This window comes from Acinonyx jubatus, chromosome E4, assembly GCF_027475565.1.
Source record: "Acinonyx jubatus isolate Ajub_Pintada_27869175 chromosome E4, VMU_Ajub_asm_v1.0, whole genome shotgun sequence".
Taxonomy (NCBI): Eukaryota; Metazoa; Chordata; class Mammalia; order Carnivora; family Felidae; genus Acinonyx; species Acinonyx jubatus.
In genome coordinates, this window is record NC_069395.1 from 46,630,221 (window position 1) to 46,656,634 (window position 26,414).

At 36.7% G+C, this 26,414-nt stretch overlaps 1 protein-coding gene across 3 annotated transcripts in view; it reads right to left on the reverse strand.

The window, feature by feature from the left end:
* PDC (phosducin) overlaps nt 1-26,414 on the reverse strand; it is a 116,481-nt gene that overhangs the window by 63,664 nt on the left and 26,403 nt on the right. Inside the window, exon 3 of one of the 3 annotated variants that reach the window (XR_003425520.2) lies at nt 11,667-14,067. The exons of the other annotated variants lie outside the window; for them this stretch is intronic. The gene's annotated coding sequence lies outside the window, so the exon portion shown is untranslated. Of the gene's footprint in view, nt 1-11,666; nt 14,068-26,414 lie in introns of those variants that run through there. 3 annotated transcript variants of the gene reach the window in all.

Below are 26,414 nucleotides of genomic sequence, written 5' to 3' on the forward strand. Positions count from 1 at the left end.
GCTAGGCAGATGCCCCAATCTTGTTGAGTTTTAAATCCATATTCAGTAAACACTTACCAACAACTTAGTTTAAAAGAGTTTGAACTTTCTGGAGATAGATATACACCCAGGAAGGTAAAACCATACAAATGCCAAAGTTAATGAAGTCAGAGCTTAGAGGAAGAGAGGGAGTTAATTATAATGATTAGGTGGGAGGACTGGAAATAGAATTTGAATGTCACTTTAAATATTGATTGTGATTTGGAGAGGGGGAGGAGGAAGAAAACTTAAGACGGGACGGGTGTTATGGACTGAATTGTATCCCTCCAAATTCATTAAAGTCCTAACCCCCAGTACCTCACAACGTGACTATGCTTGAAGATAGGGACTTTAAAGAGATGAGGTTAAACTCAGTCATTTGGTGGGCCCTAATTCAATATGACTGATGTCCTTATAAGAATCGGAGATGCTAGCCTCTAGAAATGCAAGAAAATACATTTTGTTGTTTAAACCACCCATTTTGTGTGACTTTGTTGTGGTAGTCCTAGCAAACAAACATGCGGTGGGGGGGGGAGGATTATGAACAAAGGTATGGAAGCAGAAATATGTGTTTTCTTGGAGGAGGCCTAATAAGAAAATAGTGGTTTGGTATTGAGTTTAGTTGATTTTGTAGAGAAGCAACATGATATGGTACTGTCCTAACAAAGGTGGAACTTAACCCAGCAAGGTCTGGTCAGAGATTTGGAGCAGAGGTAGAATTATGAATGTCCTGTCTTCAGAAACTGAACCTGGAGGTGGTATGAGAGCTTCCATCAAACAAAGACTGAAAGCAAATCCATGTATGTGGTGAAAGGAATCTGACCTTCGCAAGTGAGGGATGGGGTTGCATTAATAAGTCATAATTTAAAGTATGAGTGGACAGTGCGTGATGACAAAGAAGGGAACACCTGGATACACTAAGGTGGTTTTGAACCAGGTTGGCCAGTGTAACAGTGGTACCACTGATAATGCAAATGTGCTGAAACCAGACCCTGTCCTACAGGAGGTAATGAGACAAGCTGGAATTCAAGCTAAGACTGTATAACATGTCAATGCTGGAGCCAAAAGAATGGAGGAAATCTATGGAAGTGTGTTTAAAAGGGCAGAGGACCTAACAGAATGGCTAAGGGACTTTTAAAAACAATAATGTGTACTCTATAATTTTACAGAGATGCCTACTATATAATTTTCAGTCATTTGCATTCCTGTACTGTAAGCATCCTCTGTTGCCCCCCAAACTACAGTAAAGTTTGATACAACCAAAAATGCCTTATGTGATTGGTTTTGGGAAAATGTAGGACAAAGATCTGTTTCATGTTTGAGTTAGTGCTGAAGACAGAAGAGAAAGAGAACATCCACAGGTGATAGTTAAGTAAAACTGAATATTTACTGAAAACATAAGCTCTGAGCCAGAGATAACCAAGAGAAAGAGTCTTCAAGTCTTCTCTGTATTTAGAAATCCCTGAAGACAGCTAGAGGAGACACGATTCAAAATATAGGGATTGGAGTCAGGTCCAGTCAAATTATATTTAGATCTTAAAAGACAGACTGCTCACACTTGGGTTATACTCAGGTGTTAGCATCATACAGTGTTGGCTATCTGAATTTTCCCTGTGTTAGGATAGATATTTTATGTGTCAAAACGTGTTCAAAGAGAATATTTGGGAAGAACAAGGCAGCTATCTTTAAGTGTCTGAAGGAATTTTCTGTTGAAGACAGATTGGATTGGGTTTGTGTTGCTTCAGAAGGAAAGCTCTATGGAAGTAACGGAAAGATCGTTTTGAGTTCAGTATTAAAACTAAGATCTAGCTGGCTTCTGCTAGTGACTTCTTTACCACATCATCATCCCCCTTTGTCTTAGGCAAAAATTCAAAATTCAGATCTTTCTGTCATGACCATTCCTTTCTTAAAATGTACCACCAAGTAACCTGGCTATCTATCTAGCTTTTTTTAATGAAAAAATAATGAAAATAATTCTTTTGCAAGCCTTCATATCACTTTGTATAACAATTTATACCCTTGGCAAACTCTTCCATATGTGCTCACTGTTTCAATGTTTGTACGTGACAAACATACTAAAGGACCCTCAAGAATCAGGAAAAAAAAATGACAATATGGCAGTGAACTATTAAAATTCCTTTCTTTTCCAAGGAAATCACTTGTTTCATAAGACTATTGCTAATGAATTCTATTCAACTGTTGTCTTTAATTCAAAATTGTTCCTCCCACCCCCCCCATCTCCTATTCCTACCACTCCTGGCTCATGGGGGTGTGAATTCCTGGCATTAGAAATAACAAGCCAAATCTTCAAACTTTAAATAGAAGGAGAATTACATGATTGATCCAAGGCCAAAAATCATAGCCTCTTTGTTTTTATTCTAAGTAAAATGGCCAAACAATGGATGTTGGCAATATGGGTTACTAGAAATATTACCCAAATAGTTTAGCTGGAAAAACAATGGGATAATTAGTTATTCCTTCCCACTTCAGAAATTATTATCTATGAAAGCAGTATTACAATAGATATCCTGGAAAAGTTTTAAAAAAGAGCTAGTTTAGAAAGAGAAAGTAACTTAAGTAGTGAGTCTTTTGATTTAAAAAGCTCCCTAACAGTTTTGTCACAGAACAAATTTGTCAAATTACAAAAAGAAGAAGAAGAAGAAGAAGAAGAAGAAGAAGAAGAAGAAGAAAGTATCAGTAGTGAATAAGAACATGGTTCCTCAAAAATTCTTTGAGATAGGACACCATCAAATGAAACCTAAATTATGGAAAATCCAATCTGTGAAGTTGTCATTGTGGGTTAATCCAAGAAAACCTCATGAAAGGGGTGGTAGCTTCATTGTGCCTCAACTTTCTCTGAAAGTTTTACACATTCTACCATTTAGCAGAGGGTGGATGCTTTTAACCGTAGCATTAGAATGCTTTTAACCGTAGCATTATTGGTGGTTTGGATTAGATAATTCTTTATTGTGGGGGCCTATCCTGTGTATTATGGAATGTTTAGCAGCATCCTGGGCCCCTATCAACTAGATGCTAGTGGCAACCCTCCTTTTCACCCTAAATTGTGACAACCAAAAATGTCTTCAGATCTTGCCAGTGTCCCCTGGGGGGCAAAATTGCCTCTGGTTAAGTATCACTGATTTTGCATATAAAGGATAGTAATACATAATTAGAGAAATTGTCTTCATTTTGGTATTTCATGAGCAAGCAAAGGAATGATAGTGCAGTGTTAGCATATTTAAAGAAAGTTGAGAAGTTCTTTGAAAAGCTGGCTTGGTTCACTCTCCAGGTGATGTTGATCCATCCTAAAAGAGTAACACCAGAAAATGCTGACAGTGGGGGTACTTTGGCTCTCACAGAAGAGGTATCATAAAATCTTGTACCTGTTTTCCTGTGGGCCCAGTGATGACTGTACTTTCCCTGAGATTCCCTGAATAGTACATACAGACACAATAATTTCTGATGATTCATTAAAATTACAGTTTAGGAAATATGAAGCACATTAAAAATACACTTTAAAGCCTACTCATATTTTACTTTCCCACTTCAAATACCAAGTGGATTTATACTTTTTCCGTTTTCATAGATTTCAATAAACTTGTTAGACACAGCTTTAGTCATGCTTAGCTGAATATTAGTGGCTCTGACTGTCTTAGATTGACTAGGCGGCTCTGGATAGCTTTTAAAATTTATATTCAAAGGATTATGAGGGGATAAATGGAGACTTAAATAAAGGCAAATACTTACCTTGAGAGAATTAAAATAACAACATGGAAGGAAGGTCAGGACAGCATAAATGTTTGTAGATATGCACAATATGCATAGTATATGTCCCTACCTTTATATCTGACTACACAGACACTATCGGAATTTCATAAAGGAAACCACTTCTGGCTTCTTTCTTTGAATTATGTCATTCACAATTAGGGTGAATTTTACCAATTTTAGCTAAAATAACATGTATCAAAACAGGAACTTGGGTTCTTATCAATTTGTTTGCCGATCATCTCTTAGGTTCTTACCATGAGTCACGCACCGTGATGGAAACTAGACACTGTGAGAACAGGGATTAGTCAAACTGGGTGTCTATCCTCAAAAACCTTGTAAGCCAGCTAGAGGGAGAATTACACATGAAGAATATGAGAAATATGAAATGTTGTAGGTAGTATACAGTGAGGCCGCAAAGGAAGGGGAGATCAGTTACAGCAGGAACATAAAAGGAAAAATAGGGATTATGTCATATTCTTGCCAGTAGTACGTGCTGTCTCACTGCACCCTGGCCAGCATAGGAGGTTATTTTGAGGAATATTTTGTTCACGTGGTCAGCAAACCTGCTATCTGATTTTAACTTGCATTATTAATATGTTAGAGAGGTCAGTTTCTTTTTTTTTTCTTCAATATATGAAATTTATTGTCAAATTGGTTTCCATACAACACCCAGTGCTCATCCCAAAAGGTGCCCTCCTCATTACCCATCACTGACCCTCCCCTCCCTCCCACCCCCCATCAACCCTCAGTTTGTTCTCAGTTTTTAAGAGTCTTTTATGGGGGCGCCTGGGTGGCTTGGTCGGTTAAGCGTCCGACTTCGGCTCAGGTCATGATCTCACGGTCTGTGAGTTTGACCCCCGCGTCGGGCTCTGTGCTGACAGCTCAGAACCTAGAGCCTGTTTCAGATTCTGTGTCTCCCTCTCTCTCTGCCCCTCTCCTATTCATGCTCTGTCTCTCTCTGTCTCAAAAATAAACGTTAAAAAAAAAAGAGTCTTATGCTTTGGCTCTCTCCCACTCTAACCTCCTTTTTTTTTTTTTCCTTCCCCTCCCCCATGGGTTCCTGTTAAGTTTCTCAGGATCCACATAAGAGTGAAACCATATGGTATCTGCCTTTCTCTGTATGGCTTATTTCACTTAGCATCACACTCTCCAGTTCCATCCATGTTGCTACAAAGGGCCATATTTCATTCTTTCTCATTGCCACGTAGTACTCCATTGTGTATATAAACCACAATTTCTTTATCCATTCATCAGTTGATGGACATTTAGGCTCTTTCCATACTTTGGCTATTGTTGAGAGTGCTGCTATAAACATTGGGGTCCAAGTGCCCCTATGCATCAGTACTCCTGTATCCCTTGGATAAATTCCTAGCAGTGCTACTGCTGGGTCATAGGGTAGGTCTATTTTTAATTTTTTGAGGAACCTCCACACTGTTTTCCAGAGTGTCTGCACCAGTTTGCATTCCCGCCAACAGTGCAAGAGGGTTCCCGTTTCTCCACATCCTCTCCAGCATCTATAGTCTCCTGATTTGTTCATTTTGGCCACTCTGACTGGCGTGAAGTGATCTGAATGTGGTTTTGATTTGTATTTCCCTGATGAGGAGCGACGTTGAGCATCTTTTCATGTGCCTGTTGGCCATTAGAGAGGTCGGTTTCTATACATAGCATGTTTTCCATCAGTATTTTCTTTCTATGAATTGAATGTTTATGCTCTCTATCCTCATTCGTTTTTAAATTTAGTGCCCTCAGCCTCTACCTTTGCACCCCCACAACAATACATGCACACGTATTCACAGAAATATACACTGAAACTGCTGAGACAAATGTCACCCAAAAGAACCTTGCCTCTGTATCCAATGAATTAGTTTTTTGTCTTAGCTTACTGGAGACATCTAGTGCCATTGACCCCTTTCCTTCTTTAAACCATATGTTTTCACTCTTATGTGGATCCTGAGAAACTTAACAGAAGACCATGGGGGAGGAGAAGGGGGAAAAAAAGTTAGAGAGGGAGGGAAGGAGGAAACCATAGGAGACTCTTAAAAACTGAGAATAAACTGAGGGTTGATGGGGGGTGGGAGGGAAGAGAGGGTATTGAGGAGGGCACCTGTTGGGATGAGCACTGGGTGTTGTATGGAAACCAATCTGACAATAAATTTCATATTAAAAAATAAATAAAAACTCCATCCAAAGCTTCCTCTTCAGCTGTTTTGTTCTTTATTTTGCATCTCTAGTCATTTCTCTTCAGCCTTTATTCATGGACCCCTCTTGCTTTCTACATCCCTTAACTAATATTGTTTTTGAGGGTATTGTCTTTTTTCTGTTTCTGGATCATATTCCTGCTTTTTTCTTCATGACCACTTTTACCCACTTCATGCATTCTCATGGCTTTAACTATCACCTATGTGTTGGTGGTGCTCAAATTCTCATCTCTATCCCAAAACTCTTTCTTGCTCTCTACTCTCATGTATCCCACTGATTACTGGACAGTTCCATAAGAATATTTCACATGCATCACACTTAACGGGTGTGAAATCAAAGCCATTCTTACTCGTGTGTCAAAATTCAGCTGATGTACCCCTGATCTAAGAAAAAGAGTTGACTGCGCTCAACTGTGCCTCTATAGTATCTTGTATACTCTTTAAGAATATTCATCATACTTTTTCTCTGTCCTCTACCAGACTGTAGATTCCTTAAGGAAAAATCTGTCCCCAGTGAATGGCACAGAGTAGGTGCTCAATAAATGCTCAATAATAATTGCATCTTTGGTTTTCTAAAGAGTAATCAGATCACAGTATATGGTCATCCTGTTGTATTAAAATACACATGTAATATTATGTTCAATTAGGGGCTCCAAAACTCAATACTTTTAAAAGAACATGAGTGAACAGGAGTATATCAGAAGGAGAATGACCATGGATGATAGAAATCAGGGCATGTTTAATGCCATCCGTAATGCACCCAGAGAGGTACCACTGTGCACCTTCAGAAATTTTGTTCCAATACTCTTTTCTATGCACCCATTTTTCATAGAATCTGTTGTTTTGTGTCCTGCTTTTTTTTTAACTTAGCATATCATTACTATTTCCCATGTTATTTATTCTTTGAAAATGAATTTTAGTGACTACATAGTGTTCATAAGGTTCAATTACATGAATTTGTTTAGAATCCATTTTTATCTCTCAGAAGTTAGTACCAACTTGTCTTGGTACATCTTTACACTTTTTTTCCGAGGTTTTCATACACAAGAACATGTATTATAATCTGTAACGGTTAATAGATATTGAAGGCTTCATATATAGTTGTTATGGTACTAATTGCATTACAACTATTATTGCATTTAGTCTCCATAAAAACCCTAAAACGTAGATATGATTCATCCCCATTTACAAAGGGAGAAACTGAGGCTTAGAGAGATTATGTAACTTGTCCAAAGTGATAACAACTGTCAAGCTACAGAATAAGGCTGTAAACAAGGGCTTTATCCCTCTGAGGTGTTATTTTGTCGACCACATCAAGCTCCGCCATCTTACTAACTCTCTGCTCCCGTATCAGCTCTGTGATGTCTATGTAGTTAAATCAAGTTAACAAACCTCTCACAAAACATATACTCTTTTACTGCTCTGTTCTCTCTGAAATGGGGTTCTAATACAGTATTTTCTATGAATAATTATTTTCTCTTCTGATTTTGTTTATCCCCTCAAATTAAAACGTATTCTTTTTCTAGAAGAAGTGAGGCTTGGCTTTCAGTAGCCAATTAAAACTTAGAATCTGTAAATTTTAAGATCTTCCTAACTTTGGCAAAATGTACTCTCATAAATTGAAGTGACCTTTCCAAATGTTTTCATGGGAAGATTTTGTAACCTTAAATGCTCATTATGTTTAATTTGTACCCAAGAGTTTTGTTACAGAAAGTGCTTTAAAAGTGAAATTGCATTTTCTGTTTAAAGGGAATTTTAGAATCTTATCCTAATTTTTAAAAAAGTCCTTAGAAGATAAATTAAGGCAGGCATGAAAGGTAACTAACATATATGATAATTTGACTCTCAAAACCTAAAAGACAGATAAATAGATAAATCAAATCCTTTGATTTGGAATTTGTGTTGATTCAGATAGGATTTGGACCTGGTCTATTTGTAGAAAGTATTTATAAAAAACTTAATATTAATTTACAAAAAGTATAATATTAATTATTTTACTCTATCTAAAAAGGTTATGTATGCTCACTATTAGTATTTCACACTTAAAATGAGATGTCATATCTATTATTGGAAATAATATTTTATAAATGCCTTAATGATTAATCTTTTTATCAATTTGGATTAGCTTTCCCTCAATTAGCCTAATTTAGCCAGGTTTTTACTATTCTATATTTTCATTATGCTATAATTAAATCTTTGGCATGTACTTAAGAAGAATTATAGTGGGAAAAATGGTGAGGTTCTAGAATCCTCACATTTGCAGTTGTTATTATAAATCATAGGACAGATGGTAAGGTGGTAGTGGTTTGTTAATACAACCAAATAGTTAATATTTTTATAGTAAAATGGAGGTAAGTAACATAATTCCCTTGCATTTCTTAAATCGTATTCTGTGGTTTAGGTTGTAAATGTGATCTGAATACTGTATTCTTTTCCAACATCAAATAGAAATGAAAAAGGCTAAAATATTTATATATTTGAGTCTTAACCAGACACTGCTGATAACTGAGGCCTTATTCACTCAATGTTCTTTGTTGAGAAAGATTACTGTTAGTGACTGTAATGCCCATGAAAATAAAAATTGCCTCTTGTAAAGAAAAGGTCAAGGAACGTTTTACATGCAATAAGTTTACTTTCCAAAGGTGGTTGGATGCTTAAAATTGTTTGAGATACTTGTAAGCTTAACTCACTCCTTAAGGAACAGATGACTATATAACTGCAGTCATAACTGTAAATAGGCCTTACTGATCTGCCTTTTCAGTAGGAATGTTAAGGATTAGGGCACTGGTTTACAAATTATAGTATTGTATCAGTCACTTGGAAAGCTTGTTAAATAAGTAGATTTCTGGGATTCACTTGTAAAGATTCTTCAGTAGGTCTAAAGTGGGACCTAGAAATCTAAAAGTTTGGTAAATATTCCAGATACTGTAATATATATGACCCCAGAGTCAAACTTTGTGAAATGCTAGGCAGTGCCATGAATCCCTGGCTGTAACTCATTGCTGGTATAAAGCAGAATTTTTTTACCTCTACTGAAGACTGCATAATAAAGGAGATTGTTCATACGGAAAGCTCTCAGCTAGAGCTATGGAATCTTGAAATCAAAGTGAGAAGGGAGCTTAAAAATTCATTTGACTCTTCTAAATTTTTGCCTAGTCCATTTTTAGACATTTCCAGTAATGAAGATTTATTCAATCCCGTGGCTGTGCAACCTCACTTTGTTCTAAGCATTACAGTATTTATTCATATCGTAAGATGAAATTTGTACTTCTGGTATAACCATTTGTTTTTTCCAAAACATACAATATAAATATTTGTTAGATTTTAAAGTTACTATTAAAAAAGAAGAGAGAAAAGTAAAATATTACTTTTAAATCAAAAGGCAAAGTCCAGGCATTTGTCCCAAATTAAGGTTGTGTCAATGCTATAAGTTTAATGACATTTATGAGTTTAGACTTACAGGTTGCCAATGCTGATTTCATTTAAAATCTGGAATTCATAACCAAAACTACTACTCAGAATCAAAATTCTGCATTTTACTTTGCCATCGAATCAAACCGGTGTATGCATAAATAAACATACCTTTCCAGAACTCGTTTTATTCTAAAACTGTTATATGCCTGTCAAAAATATGAAAATTAAGATTGCCTAAAACTTAAGGAATTCTGTCTCCATGTCTCCTTGTCCATTCCATTTCCTTTACCTTGAATGCATGTTCTTTCCTCCAGGAAGCTTTCTCATATTCATTTCATACCATTTTGGTTATTCTTTTAACCCCTTCCCCACAGCACTTTTTATTCAACACAATGTTATCATTTCTTGTTTCTCTAATTATCCTTGGGCTCTTTCATATTATATGTATGGTTTTCTCCTCTATATGTAGGATCCTCAGGGATGAAAGTCAAATCTTCAGTTTCTTTTGTTCTATTTATTTAGGGAGAACAATATCATTTTATTGAGTAGGCAGCAGGGCGTCTCTGTTTCTTTACCTCCAGCGTCAAATTTCCAACAATGAATGCATGCTCATGCATATAGAACTGTGTGCTGTGATGGGAACCCGTGGAATCAGAAGGGAAAGGATCTACTTGAATAGGTCCTCATGTTCTGAAACTTGTAGAGATAAAATCAAGTACTGCTAGCCTACTTGCCAAAGAGGCAACTGATTTTCAAGGAGGCAGTGTTGGCCATGTGATCTGGGATCTAGGATCATGATGACCACAGAAAGGGGAGCTGTGAGAGCAGGTTTGGGGTTGGAACGCCTGCATGTTGAGACAGACTGGTTCAGAGAATACTCATTTCTGTCCTCCCTGAACTCAAGGTGGTTGTTTTCTCAATATTTGCAGAACCCAAGCAGGGGTCCACAGGTTTCTTTGATGGCTACTTCCCTTGTTAATTTCGTAGGTGTGTGCATATTCCTGGCATAGATTTTTTTTAAAGCAGTCTCCAAAGCCATGAGTTAAGTATGTTGGAATGTCTAGCTTTAGTGAAACTTTGTGAACCAAGGATTCATAGGGCTGCTACCAAAATTGGAATTTCTACATCCCAGAAAATGTTTTGAACTCCTTAAAGCCTTACTCCCTTATACTAATTTTCTTTTTCTCACAGACGTTGGCATATAGTACATGCTAAATACTTGTCGAGTTAAAGTTTGCCTCTTTTGAATTTGTTAGACTTCAAGTTAATCAAATTCATTTTTGTAAAATATCCCCTTAATAGTCTGAATTGAAAATGAGATGATTAATGCAATAATCAGACTCATAATCTGGGCATTGTAGTACAATACTAGTATTATGCATTTTTCTTTGTACTGCTTCCAAAACATTGTAACGTTATCCAGATCAAGGGTATTTTCTTGGACTTTGTCCATTCTCTCTTTTCCTGAGTCTAATCTTTTGGTCTGTGAGTGATATTTGCAAAGCTTAAAAGATCTTTGTGAAGTAATAATCTTAGATAATAAGTGCTTTGGAGAAACATATGATGCTGTTTTTAAGAATTCCTTAGAGTCAAACCTTTCAGTTTTGTACTTGATCAATTTAACACTTTATGTATCAAGCTTCCTTAATTAAAAGGAATATATACAACTGAGAAAAATTGAAAGCTGTGTGAAAGAGCACAAAACAAAACAAAACAAAACAACAACTGGTAAAGCAGTTAAACTGGTAAATCTCATGAGGTTTCATGTACTGTGAGGAACCAGTGCATCAGCTTCCAGAAGCCACAGGCCGAGGGAGAGGATGCAAAACTCATTAGTTACCTGGAGCAGGAGCAACTTTTCCCCTTAGGGCAGCCAACATGTGATGGAAAGGAGGGGAGGGAAAGAGGAAGTAAAGAAATGGCAAGGAGAAGGTGAAAGAAGGAAGACGGACTTGGTTCAGATACAGTCTGTTTCCCATCTGTAAGGGAGAGACTCAATTCTGCAACTGCCTTGTATGTCCACGGGAGACCTTAGCACAGCACTAGACCTACAGTAATGGGAAAATGAGGCATAAGCCTTCTCCTCTTTGGAATCTCATTAATATCATGACTGGAAAAAATAACCTCACACATACCAAGTTAAGACAGCGCTTAGACCTACAGTAATAAGATGATAAAGTCTAAGGTTTATTTGTAATATTGTAAATATCATGACTAGAAAATTTGACCTGACACACACCTATATCTAAACCTACACTTTTTAAAAATTTATTTATTTGGGAAAGAGACAGAGAGAGTGGGTGGGAGGGGCACAGTGAGATGATAGAGAGAATCCAAACAGGCTCTGTGTTGTCAGCATGGTAAACCTACACTTATACACACATACACATGCATACATAGCTACCCATGTACACATGTGCACACACATAATACACCTACACACATAAACACACATACCCCTACATATACACTCACAAAACACACCTGTACACATACATGTACATATACATGTGCATGTATGTTTCTTCCCAACCCCTAATCCTTGCCCACAGAGTCTAGTCCTTGCTTAGCTAAAACAACTTTCCACTTGCAAGAGAAAGAGTTCTTTCTATTGCACAAGTGTGTGTGATATGTATTGTACTTTGCATCAGCACCATTTTTACTAGCTGTTCTGTTGATCTCAAGGCCCTGATTTTATAATTTTGAATTGTCAGTAGTAACATTTTCAAGTTTGCTTCCCTTTCAGAACTAACAACTATATTTCTTTGGATTTAGAATGGTGATATAATAACTTATAGGACAGGGTTTGCCTGTCTACTGATGGTACCTTGGCTTCACCTTGACTCTTAGCACTTTTGCCATTTTTGTAGGTTAAAAGTGGTCAAATAATAACAATTTCTTACAATTAAATGTAAATATTACATTAATTTTCATTTAATGATGTTATTTTGATCACTTATCAAATTCCTCAGATGTTCTGTTTCTTTTCTTTAGCCATTTTTCCCCAGATAAAGGCTTGGGTTTTGGGAGATCATCTATTGTTAATGAAGCCACTATGTACAGATGAAACATGAAATTTATTTCCTAGTTTCTTCTTTCGTGGTCAGAGTCTGGATGATCTTTCCCTTCTTGGTCTGTAGCTGCTCTTCATTGCAGTACAGATAGCCTCAGCATGGCCATTCAAAAAAAATTTTTTTTAATGTTTATTATTTTTGAGAGAGAGACAGAGAGAAAGCAGGGAAGGGGCAGAGAGAAACAGAGAAGAACTGGAAGCAGGCTCCATGCTCTGAGCTGTCAGCACAGAGCCCGACGTGGGGCTCGAACTCACAGACCGCGAGATCATGACCTGAGGTGAAGTCAGACGCTTAACTCACTGAGCCACCCAGGCTCCTATTCAAAAGACTCTTGTGTGCTCTATCTGCCTTCAGCCTGCCTTGAGGCTGTGTTTCATGAGAATCTTGATTCTCAACATTTATTCATCTCTAGGTATGTGCCATGTTACATATAGCCATTAGTCTTCTTGCATTCAATCTATCTTCTGAGAAGTCTTTGCAGAAATCTTATCTTTATCATCTATGTCATCCTCATGCTTTTGAATTTTGGAAGTAAACACTTTGCTTATCTGTGTCCACATGCTTGCCCTATAGTGGGGCAAAGTACTATTCTGGCATTGTTCCAGGAGTGGACAGTCACAAGCTTGCAGATGATCAGCTCATTCTTGATCAGGTTCAAGAGTTGCTGTAGGAGTTGGTGTTGGTGAAGGTTATCATTGAGGGGAGAAAGGGGTCTGCAGAAGAATGTGCCCTAAGGATGAGCCTCTTCTAAAGCTTGAGTACTTACCCTCTGGGATCTATTGTTTAATGGCCCACATCTGCCATCCCCACCATTGCTATATGCCCAGTCTCAGACATCCCTTGCTCAACTGGTTTTAAAAGCCTTAAAAAAATACTGTACTGAATGCAGAGAAAGAAGAAAGACTATTTTCCTGAATTATAGCATCTCTCATGGTATGATGGTTAATTTTTATATGCCAACCTGGCTGTACCACTGTGCTCGTATATATACGGTCATACATTATCCTGGATGTTTATGTGAAGATGTTTTTGGATGAGATTAACATTTAAATTAGTGGACTTTGAGTAAAACAGATTGCTCTCCATAATGTGGGTAGGCCTCCCCCAGTCAGTTGAAGGCCTGAATAGAACAAAAAACTGACCTCCTCAGAGCAAAAGTATCTGACCTCGTCAGATACTGCAGTATTGGCTCTTCTCTGGGTTTCCAGCATGCTAGCCCACCATGAAGATTTTGGACGTACCAGCCTCCATAAGTGCATCTTCTTTAAAATAATTACCAATTTCTTAAAATAATTCTCTCTCTCTCTCTCTCTCTCTATCTATACACACACACACACACACACACACACACACACACACACACATCCTTATTGGTCCTTTTCTCTGAAGACACAGGGGGTGGAAACTAATGTTTGTTTAGTGCAGGGTGTGTATCAAGTCTTCCATATATATTCACTCAGAATCCTCAGGCAACTGTAGGATGTAACAGAGATTCAAAGAAATTAAGGAACTTCTCCCCCAAATATCCAGGAAACGACAGACCATGGTTTGAATTAAGGTTTGTATTATTCCAAAGTGCCTTCAGCTACATGATCCTGCAAGGAAAAAATGCATTTGGTAAGTGCAGACTTCCTGAGTTCCTATAGTAACCTAGTAACATAAAGTGAAGCCATAAAACTTTCTTTTATTAAGGACCATATTACTCGCTCCTTTTCCCACTTCTCTCATGGACAGCTATCTTTTTTGGTATTGTTGTTGCCTAGCATCCATTCTCCTCCCTAGTAGAACCTGATTTCTTGGGGGATTTGCCTCCTCCCAACGTGTGTAACCATGGTGGGAAGGAATTCAAGCCTATGTCTCTAACAATGAAACTTGAAAGGCCAGACCACTCCTCTCCCACTCCCTGGAACTGCTGGTGGGTGAGCTTGTGATATAAGTTCTTCTAATTGAAAATTTTCTTCCAAGATTTGAATTCTGGACAAGTGGTGTAAGGACAGAGAGAATAACCAGACATCTACCAGGGCAGCAACAGCTATGCCAGCCTTAGGATAATTGTTTCCACCTGATTCTTCATTCCTTATTTTCTAGACCTCCCTTGGTTTCTTTCCCATGCCAAGTCTGGTCCCCTAACTTCCTATCTTATCAGCATGACCCCAATAGCCTTCCAATAAACTTCCTTTTTAAAGGTTAGCCAGAGTCAGCATCTTCTGCTTTCAACCAAGAAATTTAAGTGATGAGGAATCTCAGGTCATAAGATCATCAGTGAAGAATGAGATATCAAGTATGGTACCCTTTGATAAAACAGTTTAGTTATGACCTATGGTCATCTGGAAAAACAAATCTCAATAAAAGATAAAGTGTGAAGGCTTGGAACAATTTCTTGCATGGAACAATATAGAGTGTGAGGAATTCAAGGATGGCAGGGTAGGGAGGCTCTTGATGGCATTGGGTGAATAATGACAACGGAATTGGTAGACTCAAAATATTAAAGTACTAGTTTGGAAAAGTGGATGTAAACTCAAGGAATTTAGGGGCGCCTGGGTGGCTCAGTTGGTTAAGTGACCGACTTTGGCTCAGGTCATGATCTCGCAATTTGTGAGTTTGAGCCCTGTGTCGGGGGTGAGTTTGAGCCTACTTCAGATTCTGTGTCCCCCCTCTCTCTACCCCTCCCCTGCTCAAGCTGTTTCTCTCTGTCTCTCAATAATAAATAAATGTTAAAAAAATTAAACTCAAGGAATTTATATGAAAATGTTGAAAGAATCTCCTCTATTTTGTACCTATTGGATTGTTATCAGAGTTGTATCAGTCAGGATAGGCCAGGTTATGATAACAAAGCAACTCCACAGTCTAACTGGTTTAAAGCAATAAGCAGCACTCATACTGCAAATCCATTGCAGGTTGGTTGGCTGCTGTGTTCTGCACTCCCCTCACTTCAGGACACAGGCTAATGTAGGAGCCATTATATGGATCATTGCTGGTGACTGTAGCAGAGGGAAGGAAAGAAATTGGGGCAAATTGTGAAGTGGCTCTTAAAGCTTTTGGAAGGAAAGTGGGAGACATCACTTCTACTCAAATACATTTGGCCAAAGGAAGTCATATGGCCTTTCATAACTTTGAGGGGGCAAAGAAGTACAATTTCTCCCAGAATGAGAACTGGAAATAATTGGTGGAGAGCACTAATTACTAGTACCAGAACTTTGCTAGATTTCTTGTAGTGCCTGGGTGACTCAGTCAGTTAAGCCTCTGACTCTTGGTTTCGGCTCAAGTCATGATCTCACTGCTCATGGGATCAAGCCCTGCATCTGCCTTTGCACTGACAGCATGGAGCCTGCTTGGGACTCTCTCTCCCTCTCTCTTTGCCCCTCTTATGTGCGTGCCCATGCACACTCTCCCTCTCTTCCTCAAAATAAATAAACATTAAAAAAAAAGAACTTTGCTAGATTTCTTATGTGAAAGTTAAGGCATCCATTAGGAAAAAAATGATCTAGAGGCATCAGAGTAATTTGAACTCCAAAGTTTTTCTTGACAGAGAAGTGACTCTTCTCTCTCTCCTGTCTGAAAACTGTTTTCTTTCATGCTTGTAGGTACCTATATACCTTCATCTGAAGATAGTTCACATTGAGAAAGAAGCCAACAGTCTTTCTCATGCCCCACATCTTTTCGCTCTTAGACCATTAATTAGAATTATACCCTGGCATGCCCCAAAGTCCGAAATCAATATTGGAAAGTAAAATTTTATATAACAAAAGAATGGCAGTCAGGAACATGCCAATGTATACTAACTCTAAAGTAGGAAATATACATGAGACTAGATTTTCTAGATGCTTGACTAAGGAGAAAGCATGGTTTTAGTTTTACTGAATCTGTCAGTATGGTCCACATACCCGAGATTCTATATGAAATAGACTAGCTGGGTTGATTCTAACATTTTTGGTTAACACACATACACAAATACACTTAAAAATGCATTCAACAGAGAAAGGTGGATGTTAAGTGTTAGAATATCTTATTTTAGAAATTATAAAAATGGGCAAATCTAGAGGGTCTAGATCATAGTCTCTTCAACAAACATCTGAAATATATGTTGAAGGAAGTATGAATATCTTTAAAAGATCTGTTTTTAAACATCTGTTTAAAATAGCTGTAGGCCAGAAATGCTGCCATGAAATATTGCATTGGAAATGAGAAGCACCATGGGGGTGGCAGAGATAAGGCAAGACCATAATAGGCAGTGGGCCTGGCACTGTCATCAGACTGGCCTGTCTGGAAGAGCTATCTGGCTATGACTACTAGATTATGAATGAGTTCCCTAGGAAAAAATTGAGAGTGGAACAATTACATAATATAAAACAAAGCAAAAACTCCTGGTTCAATAAACAGAGGTCTTACTTAAGCCTTGAAAAGAAAAAGTCATGATCATATCCCTTAGCCAATTCCCTAACCTGGTTGTTTACATTATCAGATCCCCTTGAAAAAGGAAAGACCAGACAACCTTGATGTCAGATCCTGCTGTAACATTAAAGTGCATTTGGGAAATGCCAAGATATCTCCACCAAAGAGAAAAACAACTTGCTGTGCTTTTGGCCCTGTACCACTAAGAAAGAGACCTAATAATTGTCATGCCTTGAAAGAAACATATACCTACCCTGTGTATCCTGCTTTGACCATTTACCGGAGGATCTGAAAAGCTACAGCTTTGATTGGGGCCCACAGCAAGAGAAGATGCCCTAAGCAAAAAATGTAAAATGCTACTGAGCTATTAGTAACCTATGCTCATGGCTGAAACAGAGCTGAAAGTGAAAGGAGGGAGTGACTGGAAACTTAAGGCAGTCTGAGCAATTACATAGGCATATAATTTTTCTGGAAACATTGGCAGAAGGCTCCTATTTTGGAGTACATGTTATCTAACTTAAGAATTCATAAAAATAGGGGTGACTGGGTGGCTCAGTTAAGCGTCTGACCTTGGCTCAGGTCCTGATCTCACTGTTTGTGAGTTTGAGCCCCGCATCTGGCTCTGTGCCAATAGCTCAGAGCCTGGAGCCTGCACTGGATTCTGTGTCTCCCTTTCTCTGCCCCTCCCCTACTCATGCTCTGTCTCTCTCTCTCTCTCTCTCTCTCTCTCTCTCTCTCAAAAATAAATAAACATTAAAAATTTTTTGAAATAAGAATTCATAAAAATAGTTATTTTAATTCCTGAAATTTTTCTGATGAATGGAGAATTAGAGCCATTTGTTTACAATATAGAAATAACCATTAAAAGCAGAGTCTGAATATCCTGGTTTGAATCCTTTGATAGTCTCACAGTGGTATGAAACTTTCATATAGAAATGGAAGTCCCAGAATTGTTCTGGCTTGACAGCTAGTCTTTTTCCAGACGCCTTTTATTACTAAATGTGAATTTTCAGGAACACACATTAATTCATCTTGGGGCATTATAGTCTCAACATCAGATTAGGTTACCAGTGTTTTTGTATAAATGCCTCTGGCTTAATGTTTCACTATTTTTAACTGCCCGTTTTATTTATAGCTTTAGTCATATTTGAGATTTTATTAAGCTTATTTGTATTTTTCTGATGCATCATTGTTGATTTAGGGGTCTTGAAAGTAGGGGTGCCTAGGTGGCTCAGTTGGTTAAGCGTCCAATTCTTGATTTTGGCTAGGGGCATGATCTCATGGTTTGTGAGTTCAAGCCCCACATCAGGCTCTGCACCGAGCCTGGAGCCTACTTGGGATTTTCTCTTTCCCTCCCTCTCTCTGCCCCTTCCCCACTTGGGACTCTCTAAATAAACAAATAAATAAACTTAAAAATTTTTTTTAAATGTTTATTCATTTTTTGAGAGAGAAAGAGAGAGAGAGCACAAGTGGGAGAGGCACAGAGAGGGAGACGCAGGATGTGAAGCAGGCTCCAGGCTCTGAGCTGTCAGCACAGAGCCTGATGCAGGACTCAAACTCACGAACTAGGAGATCATGACCTGAGCTGAGGTTGGACACTCAACCGACTGAGCCACCCAAGAGCCCCAATAAATAAATAAACTTTTAAAAAAAGTTTTATTTATTGAGTCATAGAATCTAGCTTTGGCTCATTTGTCTTCATTTTTGAAAATTGAATTATTCCTCTTATATTTTGAGAAGTTATTTATGATATCCTATTACCTAGGATAATTATATATATTTTTTTCTTACTCAGTATTCATTATATGTATATTAAGACAAAAACTTAAAGATTTTTTTGGCCTCAAAGTATAGTTAGTGGTGCTCTTTTCTCCATACTATGAATGATAACATGGAGTTTCATCATGCTCTATAACAGAAATACTTGCGAGAAAAAAATGATAGGGTCTCTAAGACATATAATTTCAAGAAAAGCTAATCTGGATTCTTCATTTTGCTTTTAAGTGACAATGACAGAATAATAGCCTATTGGTGGGTGTTGTGAACATGCTTCACTTGAATTCTCTGTGTTTCACTTCTTAGAATTCTTCTATTCATTTATGTGAAGAATGAATTTCTAAGGGCTATTTTGAGAAGGGCAGTGTAAGAGTGGGGAATGAATCAAAGGTAGTGTGACATGCATGCCATATATAATCTCAGTGGCTTTTTTATTAGGATAGACATCTTAACTGAAAAGAAGAGAGTCTGAAGATGTTGGACCTGTTACATTGACTTGTAGAAAAAGAAACTTTTTGACCCTGCGTGAAGTTCCACCACTGCTCTGATGATCTATTCCAAATAACATTTCTTATTTTACAGCCTATTTCATCTCTTATTAACATGACTAACTCAGTTTTCTTGTGATTAACATTTGCCCCGTACATCGTTTTTTATCCTTTTACTTTCACTTTCTTTCTTATATACAGCACAGAACTATATTTTGGTTTTATTTTTGTTGTTAATCCAATCTTTCCATGTCTTTCTTTTAACTGATGATATTCATGTAAGTTCCTTTATGTTTATTTTGATTGTCATATAGTTGGGTCTAATTCTACTACCTTATTTATTTTTAAAAATTTTATTTGTCTTTTGTCCCCTCTGCTTATTTCTTTAGCATTCTTATCTTTTTGTTTGTTTTTCTTTTTCTAGGACCATTTTTTACCCTCTGAACTGACTTGGCTTTTTTTGCATTAATTTCTATTCTTTTGTGGTTATACTCAAAACTTTACTACCCATTCTTAAAGCCTATCTTGTATAGTATTTTCTTAAACTCAATTTGAAGGTATGAAGTATAACACATATAGAAATGTGTAAAAAGCATAGTTACTATTTAATAGTTACAAAACAAATACATGTGCACAACTCAGATTAAAAACCATAAAAAGCACCTCCAGAAACTTCTTGTCTATTTCATCCCAATTATAAATTTCTCCTTTTTATTTAGAAGTAAGCCTTATCCTTAATTTATGATAAGTTTCCTTGCTTTACCAGTTGTATATACATCCAAAATGAATATATTTTAGTTGTACTCTCTTTTTAAAAAATTTTTGTTTATTTATTTATTTTTTGAGAAAGAGGGAGCAGGAGAGGGGCAGAGAGAAAGGGAGAAAGAGTGAATCCCAAGCAGGCTCCGCCCTGTCAGTGCAGAGCCCAATGTGGGGCTTGAACTCACAAACTGTGAGATCATGACTGAGCCAAAACTAACTGAGTCGGATGCTTAACCAACTAAGGCACCCAGAGCCCCTAGATTTACTCTTTTTGAATTTTATATAAATGCAACCATACTGCATGTTTTTCTTTTCTGGCTTGCTTCTTTCCCTCAACTTTGTTTCTAAAATCCATTCATTTTTTTCGTATGAAGTTCCAACTATGGTTGGTTGGTTTATTTTCTTTCTTGCATAATATTCCATTGTATGATTATATCACAACTTGTTTATTCACTCAACTATTTATGGCCATTTGTGCTAGTTCTGATTTTTGAAAATTGTGAATAATGTGATGAAGGACATTATTGCATGTATATGCTGATGCACCATATCCTTGAACTTTTAAGAATGGAATTAGTGTACCCAAGGCCACTGTAATGGGTAATGGAAAACAATTTTCCAAACTAGTCGATGCAATTTATACTCCTGTCTGCCGTGAATAAAAGTTCCTGTGACTCAACATCTTTAACATAGTATTATTGGTAGCTTAAAATTTTTGCCAATCTGGAGATTGTATAGTGGTATTATCACTGTGGTTTTAAAATGCTGATTGTTATAAAAAGATTAAGCATGTTTTCCTATTGTGTTGGCCATTTAAATTTCCTCTTTAGCTAAGTGTTTATTCTGTTCTTTTACCTGTTTTACTGTTGGTTTGTCTACCTTATTCTCATTGATTTGTAGGAGTAATTTGTATATATTTTGGAAGTAAGCATTTTGATGATAAAATGTTTTAATGCTGATGAAAGTTATATCTACTTAAAATTTAATTTTATAGTAGCTGGTTCCTGCTGCATACAAGCTCAACTGATTTTTATGTATAGATTTGTATCTAGTTGCCTTACTAGATTCTCTTATTCTCATGATTTTCCTGCAAATTCTTTTAGATGTCCTACATGAGCAACAATATCTGTGAATAATAACAGTTTTCTTTCTTTTTTTTTCGTTTAACCCTTTATACCTTTCATTTCTTTTTCATGTTTATGAATGATCATGACTTACAGTACAATGTTGAATAGAAATGGTGGTAATGGTTATCCTGGTCTTGTTTAAGATTACAAGAATAAATCTTTAAACTTTTATCATTGGTTATAGATTGTCTTAATCAGTCATTGGACCAGTAATGCTAACAATTAGAAACAAGATTAGCAAATTAAACACTACGGTGGTAAAAAGGAAGGTTAGTAAACCTTAGTTAGTAAAAAATTAATGAAATAGAAAACAAATATACAATTGTGATTAACCAAAGCAGTAGTTAGTCCCTTGAAAAGACTAATAAATTGGCAAACATCTCTCAGAATTGATTTTATAAAAAAGTAAAATCCCCCAAAAGGATTAAGAATGAAAAAGAGGTTATCACTATAAATGTTGCAGGTATCAACAGATAATAAAATTATGGAGAAATTGGATTATTAGTCAAAACACTTGGCCACAAAGAAAATTCTAGGCCCAGATGACTCTTTTGGTGAGTTTTACCTCTGCTAACCACGCAAGGAAGAAACAGTGCCAGTTACACAAACTTTGTAAGAAAATACAAAAAGTGGGTCTATTTTCCAACTCATGTTAGGATATGTAAAAGAAAAATTGCACCAGAGCAGTTAAACAGACAGGGAAGAAGACTTTATTCAAGTCTTGGCTGATGATATTTTCCGCATTACTTTTGAAATAAATGATATCTATTCTTACTTTCATTGTTGCTGATGGGAAGTCAGCTTCAGAGTAGCTGTGGCTCCTTTGATTTTTGAAAACTTTTTATTGTTTTTGGGTTTTGATATTTCATTATGATGCATTTAAGTGTATATTTAAAAAAATTATCTTTGGGAATTTGTTGGACTTCTTGAATTTGTGGTTTGTTATCTCTCCTCAGATCAGTAACATTCTTAGCCTTTATCTTTTCAAATTTTAAACTGGTTCCATTTTTGCTTTCCTCTTCTGATGGTTCTCTAATCAAACATAAGGACATTTTCATGGTCTCCTTCACACCTATTATCTTCACTTCTGCTTTATTCCATTTTATTTTTCATTTCTCTATCCTGTGTTGTGGGTTATTTCTTCTAATTTCTCTTGTAGTTCACCAGCTGGTTATTTCTTACATTATATCCAATCATTGCCAGCTATGTCCATTGTTTTTGTTTGTTTGTTTGGTTGGTTTTGTTTTTGTTTTTTTACATAGAGAAAAAGTTCATTGTTCCTTTCGTTCCTTCCTTCAAATCCACATTGAGGTAATCAACGTTAAGTGTGTATCCTTTCATACCTTTTTCTGTGCCAGGCAAATATATAGAGATACACGGGGTCTTTTTTTTTTAAATAAAGAATTTTTTAGAGCAGTTTTAGCTTTACAATAAAATTGAAAGGCAGGCAGGTTCAGAGATTTTCCATATATTCCCTGCTCACACTCATTCATAACCTCCCCCACTATGAACATCACTCAGGAATGGTATATATATATGTATACTACATTGACACATCATAATCACCCAAAGTCTATAGTTTACCTTAAGGTTCACTCTTCGTGATTCTACAGGTTTGGAAAAATTCATAAGGACATGTATCCATCATTACCACATTATACAGAGTATGTTCACTGCCCTAAAAATCCTCTGCTTTGCCTATTCATCTTTCCCTCCTTATCCCTCTCCGCCAGCCACCACACCTAGCAACCATTGATCTTTTTAGTGAATCCATAGTTTTGCCTTTCCTATGATGTCATATAGTTGGAATCATACAGTATGTAGCTTTGTTTGATTGGCTTCTTTCACTTACTAATATGCATTTAAGATTTCTCCTTGTCTTTTCATAATTTGATAGCTCGTTTTTTGTTATGTGTGTGTGTGTGTGTGTGTGTGTGTGTGTGTGTGTTTGCACTGAATAATATCCTATTCTTTGGATGTACCATAGTTTATTTATCCATTCACCTACTGAAGGGCATTTTGGTTACTTTCAAATTTGGGATATTATAAATAAAGCTGCTATACAAGCTTCTTGCAACTCCTTTGGGTAAATAACAAGGAACATTATTGCTGGATAATATGGTAAAAGTTTAGTTTTGTAAGACACTGCCAATTTGTCTTCAAAAGTAGCAGTACTAGTTTGCATTCCAACCAGCAGGTGTATGAGAGTCCCTGTTGCTCTAGATCTTTGTCAGCATTTCGTATTATTGCTCTATATTTTGGACATTCTCACAGATGTGTAGTAGTATCTCATTGCTTCAATTTATATTTTCCTGATGATATATGATGTGGAGAATCTTTTCATGTGCCTATTTGCCATCTTGATTGCTTTTTAAAATTTCTCTCACTTTATTTTTCACTCTTAGATATTCTGTTTAGTTCTTTCTCTCATCAGCTATGTCACTTTTCATGATTTCCTGTTTCCCATACATATTTGTACGTTTGTGAGATATTTCCTTAAACATGTCAAGTATACTTGTTTTTAAAAAATCTGTGATTCATTTTACCAGTATCTGAAGGTTTTGCATATCTGTTCTATTCTCTTTTGTTTCTGCAACTCCTAGAATAGTGCCTAGCACCTAGAGTGGGTCCTCATAGTAGCTGCATGATAAATATTTATTGAATGAGAAAATTAATGCCCATTTCTTGCCTTTGTATCTTATTTTCTTGTCTACCACTCTTGTTTTGTTTTTGTTTCTTTTGCTACATACTAGTTATAGGTTTTGCAGCTCTGGGGCTCTAAGCTTTCTTTACTTTTCCAAATGGAGGCTTTCTTCCAAAACTTAGCCAGTGAACTCCCTTCTGTCTTTTAAGATATTCAATGCTTTAAAAAGTGTTGTTTTATTTATAATGTGTTTGGTAATTTTCATTATTTCTTAGCAGGAATGCTGTATGAACTAGCAAATCATTAACAGAAATTTCAATGAATTAGGGGTGCCTGGGTGGCTTAGTTGGTTAAGCATTCGACTCTTGATTTTGGCTCAGGTCATGATCTCATGGTTCGTGGGTTCCAGCCCCACGTCAGGCTCTCTCTCTCTCTCTGCCCCTCCCCTACTTCTGCTCTCTCTGTGTCTCTCAAAAAGAAATAAACTTTAAAAAAAAGAAATTGGAATTAATTAATATCTTAACCCCTCCCCAAATATAAAAGCCTCATAACACTTTAACTCTATTCCTTCCCACTCTGATAATTTTGTCTAGGCTTTCCTTTTTTTAAAAAAAAACATGTTTATTTATTTTTGAGAGAAAGAGAGAGAGTGGGAGGGGCAGAGAGAGAGAGAGGGGATCCAAAGCAGGGTCCATGCTATAAGTGCAGAGTCCAATGTAGGGCTTGAACCCGCAAACCATGAAATCATGACCTGAACCGAAGTCGGTTGCTTAACCAACTGCACCACCCAGCTGCCCCTAGGATTTTATTCTTGTCTTTTCTTTAGCTCCATAAATTCAACATTGCGCTTTCTAAATTACATAGTCGATATTTGCTTTGATTTACACACACACACATAGACTGCTCTATTTGCTTTAGTGTAGATTTCTTAATAATAAAGCCTTTCAGTTTTGGTAAATCTAAGCATGTCTTTATTTTACACATTCTTGAAAGATAGTTTTGTCTCTCAACAATTTGAAGAAATTATCCCATCTCTCTGATTTCCTTTATTTCTGTTGCTGTCATTCCAACAGTAATGTGTGTAATCTCATGTGTGTAATCTCATGTGTGTAATCTCAATGTGTGTAATCTCAATTACAATGTGTGTAATCTCATGGTTCCAGGATTTTATTGGAATATATTGCGATTCTATAGAGACTTATGTTTTTATTATATCTAAAGAATTACAACCACTATGTGCTCACATTTTGCCTCTCTTTTCTATCTATTCTTATTCTGGAACTCTGGGTCTGTGTTAACCTTCTCTTTCTATCCTCCACATCTCTTTCATATTTCCCATATCATTGTCTCTTTATGATGCATTCTGTGTAATTTCTCAAGATATATCATCAATTCTCTCTGCTGATGTGCTTACTGCCTAACTATTGATTGAGCTTTTAATTTCAACAGCTATATTTTCATTTTTAGATGTTTGACTTCCCCTCAAATATATGGGTTTGTAGCTTTTAATTGATTATCTTGTGATGAAATCCTTTATTTCTTTAAACATTTCATACATGTTTGCCCAAAATTTATAAGTCTATCTTCTTATACTCTATACAGAAAATCTTAGGGATCTGAATCTGTTCTTTATTGTTTTTCTGACTTTAATAACATTAACTACTGTTTTCTATGTAACCTTTATTTGTGATCAGATTGCCTTATCTTACTATGTGGCATTTCAGTGGGTCTATATTAGGCAACAGTTCCAGCAGAGAGGATTTGATCTGTGCTTCTGCCAGTACCCATGGGGTTATAAAAGCTAAGGATGATTTTAGTTTATTCTAAGGATCTTGATCACCTCTAAGGCTCAACTCAGTACTTCAGTGCTGGCCTAAGCCTCAGTATCCCAATAGCAGTACAGCATTTGCCCTCAGAGTCTCAGGGCAGGCCGGCTCTTCTTGGCTGCCCACTACTCCTAGCTCCCAGCTCTGGCCACAGTAACTCTATCCAACCACTCCTCCTGCCAGAAAGACACTAAGAGAACGTCTAAAACTTCTGTAAGACTCACAGTGCCTCAAGCACCTGTCCTATCCATAGGTTGGAATTCTGTAGGAGGAAGATCCCACAAAACACTTATTCTACATGAGAACTAGAAACAAAAATTGTAAAATCAATGCTTAGACTCGATTCTGTAGGCAGAGAGGTATCAGCACTAAGGACTATCAATATCCTTTTCTATCAGGAACATTGGGATAAAACTACTCTGAAAAGTTGCTTCGTTCACTCAGAAAATCAACCTGTATTTTTGGGATGCCTCCTAAGTGCCGAGATCTGTGCTTGTTAGGCACTCAGTAAATACAAGGTAATTTGACAACACTTTATAAATAACATTTAATATTTCCATTTTCCAATTTTTCTAGTTCTTATTGCCATTTCTAATTTCTCTACCTTGGACCATGGTTTTATTCTATATTCCTAATCAAATAGCAAATATAGGAAATTTAGAAATAGTCATTAGTGAGGAAAGGAAGAGATGATTGTGTAAAAATACACTCTATTTCTAAATAAACAAATGGGCAAAATGGGTCAAAATGCCAAATTATTAACAAACTATTCCAGAAGTAAATTTGAAAGCTTAGCTTTCAAATAGATCCATGGAAACCTATTTAACTTGTAATGTAACAGATTACTCATGTGCTCATTCGTTCAATAAATGATTACCAAATGCCTATTATTTGCAAGGCACTGTAATAGGTGCTAGGGACACAATA